Source organism: Terrapene carolina, unplaced genomic scaffold (assembly GCF_002925995.2).
Source record: "Terrapene carolina triunguis isolate 2854851 unplaced genomic scaffold, T_m_triunguis-2.0 Scaffold136, whole genome shotgun sequence".
Classification (NCBI taxonomy): Eukaryota; Metazoa; Chordata; order Testudines; family Emydidae; genus Terrapene; species Terrapene triunguis.
In genome coordinates this window covers 3,997,307-4,001,057 of record NW_020664487.1, presented here as the reverse complement: position 1 = coordinate 4,001,057, position 3,751 = coordinate 3,997,307, and positions in this window count along the sequence as shown.

Genomic DNA, 3,751 nt, shown 5'->3' with positions numbered 1-3,751 from the left:
CTTCCGGCTCCGGCCCAGCGCGTGCCACCGCCATTCCCCTCCTCCCTTCCGGCTGCCGGCCCTGAGCCAAAGCGATGACCGTCGTCACCCCTCGCGTTCTTCCGGCCACGGTAGCGCAGCGCGTGCCTCAGCGATGCCCTTCCTCTCTTCCGGTCACTAGGGTGGTGCCGCCGCGATCTCCTTCCCTACTTCCGGCTGCCCCGCTTTCTCCCCCAGGGCCACGCGCCCTTCTGCCATTAGCCCGCCCGGGGGCCTCTGCGCTCTGGCCACGCAGGAGCCAGCCGCGGACGGCAGTGTGGTCCTTTACCCGCGGGAGAGCGTCGCCTGGGAGACGGGCCTGGCCCCGCCCGGCAGAGCGGCTCGTGCAGACCCCCCCCCCCGCGCCCCAGTGGTTCCGGTGACTCCAGCAGCGCTGGCTGGCGGGGTTCGCTATCAGCCCCCCAGGGAGCCCCTCAGCCCGGCCCAGGCGGTAGCCGGCTCCGCTGACATGGCAGCGTTACGTGGTGCCCGCCCGGGCGGTCAGGGCTGTTTTCAGTAGAGTTAAACCCAAGGGATTGGGCGAACTCCAGGGGCAAACGCACTGGTGTTGCCTGTGAAGACGCCTTGTGAATGTGGAAGATTTGAAAAGGCCACAGCCCTTTGTCACCTTCCCCCCACTTCTTAGCCCGTGTAGAGCTTGCGAACAAAATGCAACAGCAACAGAAGAGGAGCCTGGTTTAATGGGTAGGGTACAGGGCTGGGAGCCAGGAGGCCTGGACTCTGTTCCCAGCCCTGCCACAATGTGTGATGGTGGAGAAATCACTCCATTGCTCTATGTCGTAGCTAGCCACAGCTGTAAAATAAAAACAACACTGGCACACCTTTGTGTAGTGCTTTGAGAGCTACACACCTAGTAGGAGTCCCAAGTATAATTAATAACAAAGATCTCGTACTGGAAACAGAATTTGTGTATTTCCGTATTTGGTCAGGGTGGCTCAATCAATGAGGAAAACTGGAGAACACGGATTTCAATGAGATTACCCTGGGGATAAATTTGGCCTGGGGGAGGGGATTTTTATCCATATTAACACTGTGCTACTCCAATAAGGTGCGTAGATGTGAGAGAGTAAATTCAGACCTCTTCAAGATGTAATAATGAGACTAAAATATCCTACGGAAAAGCAAACAGTGAGACGTAATTGTAACAGATGGTGCCAAAAAAAAAGAAGAAGCAATGAAATGATGTAGAATCAATATGACATTGCAGAGCACTGTAGAAGAAATTGGCAGCGGCTTTGTCATTAAGGCATCTCCATCATAGCAACATAAAGTGCTTTCAACATGTCAAGTGATACAGTCAATCAAGTGAACTTAGTGTTAGCTACCATTGCCATTGCTAGTGAAACCAAGCTGATAAAGTAAAGCCACTTCCAGACATATTTAAGACATTATTGTAACTTCTGCTTGTGTTTGCCAGCTTAAGTGAATAGGGAATCTCTCAGCAGAGCACCACTCATATGCTTTCTGCATTCCAGATACACAGCAGTCAGCCACATCTAATATATGTTCAATTTGTAGCTGCATGAAGCTATTCATTATGGTTGGATAGTTGGTTTCTTTGCCACTATCCTACCCTCCTTTCTCCTGAAAAGTACTGGTATGCATTAATTACAGAGGGAGATAGCACTAGATGAACCGTATGAGTGAGAAAATGAATTGGCTCCAGTTATCATTCCATCATTCATACAGGAGGACAAGTTTGAGTTTAGCACTGTGATATTGCAGTATATTGCAACATCGCGGTGTCATGCTGCAAGTTCAGAAAAGGCCTGTGGTCTAGGACCCACTCTTTAGAGCACAGGGGAAAGGTTTTGATTAGTGTTCAGCTTCAATGAAAGTTGTAGACAGAAGCCAGAGTTCTCTGGGTTTGTCCTCCCTAGTTGTGAATGGTGAATTCAGAGTTCAAATCTGAGCTGAGTTTCCTATTTACCTCAGTCAGCTATGGCCTTGCGGCTCAGTTAATACAGGCGGAAAATTGGTTAGAAGATGGCAGCTCATTTAAAAATCAGACACTGCTATAAGAGAAGGAAAGCAGGACTTTGAGTGATTTACCTCCTGACTTGGCCAGAGGAATGGTCCAGTTTGGCCCAAGGGCACTTGATAAAAGCTGCTTTCATGCTATGAAGGCCCTGGTTTGAGTCTTGCCTGTGACAATGGGCATGTTGCCCGGGCAGAGCTAAATCCTGCTCACCTTACTCAAATGAGTAGATCCAGGGATGTCAATAGGATGCTTTGTGTTTAAGTAATACAAGCAGGATTTGGCCCTCAGTAAGACTAGACACCGTGCAGGGACGTCACTAACTGGCTAATCCTTTCTATTATATATGTTCTCCATTTGGCAGACAAGGGGGTAAGGGGTCAAATTTTCAGATGGCTTCAGCCCAGCTTTAAAATTTGACTGTGTGCAGGTTTTGCATTCATGTGTCAAGTAATTGAATGCAAGTGTAGTGACCGCAGCTACATATGTGTGTGCATAAGTTGCACACACAATATTCAAGATCATATTTTAAACATATGGCCCTACAGTTGCACATTAAAGAAGGTTCCGTAGATTGTAAACTCTTTGGGCAGGGGCATTCTTTTTCTTCTTTGTTTGTACAGCACCTAGCACAACAGGGTCCTGGGTCCTGACAGAGGCTCCCAAGCATTACCACAATACAAATAATAATCTGTATTCCCTTAGGGCAGAATCCGTGACACAAACTCTAAGAAAGCATTATTGAATGCTGATTCTCCAGTTAAGGTTTTATAATGTCTTGAAATTAAACTTCATCTCCGCTGGATGAGTAGTAAGTAGATCAGGTACAGAATCGTTATCAGGTTGCTCTGGAGTGTAAATGACACCATTATTATAAAAGGAATCCTTTTTAATCAGAATGACTGATCTAAAAAGGCTCAATTGTGGTTAGATCCTGCAGGGATCTGTAATGAATGCTGCCACGTGGAGGGGGATTTTTGAAGAGGAAATGAGCTCCCCACCCCCTTGGTGTTAAAAGTACATGCTCATTTTTTAGATGCCTTTTGGTAACAACCATTGCAATAGCTCCCTGGGAAAGAGGAAGATCTGAAGTGCACCTGGCATCTGACTGCGTGTTGACTGAAACTGCTCACTACCAGGTTCCCTGTAACCAGACTGCCAAAGTGTCCCGCAGAGGAAGGACAAGGCAATACTTGAAAAATTATCTGGGCATATAGGAGGGACAAAACAAGAACTGTCCTGTCCTCTTGCCCTTTACAAAGACCCCCCATTTACACGTAAATACCTCTTACAAGAGACATGATGAGTGCTCCCTGCAATTAAAGTTTTCCATTTTATGTTTTTTTCTGGATGTATATGCACCTTCTTAGATCTCTCTCTTGGGTAGTAGATTTTGTTCTTTGGGGTAGGGATTGTGCCTTCATTTATATTTGTACATCACCTAGCACGCTATAGGTACTACTGGACATAAGAAGCAACTATTACATAAAGTTGACCTCTTAGGAATTTTTATTTTCTCAAATTGTAACTCACCTAAAATTTTATTGCTTTTCTTTGTTAAACGCTGTAAGCTATGGAGAAGTATGCCAAAGGTGCCTTAACGCATAATGGACCTGCTTTGCATCTCACTGCACATGGGTGTAAGTCAGGAGTACCTCCATGGAAGTCAATGGAGTGATGTGGTAAAGCTTGTGCGAGAGAAGAATCGTGCATGTTGGATTTCCTGCACAAGGA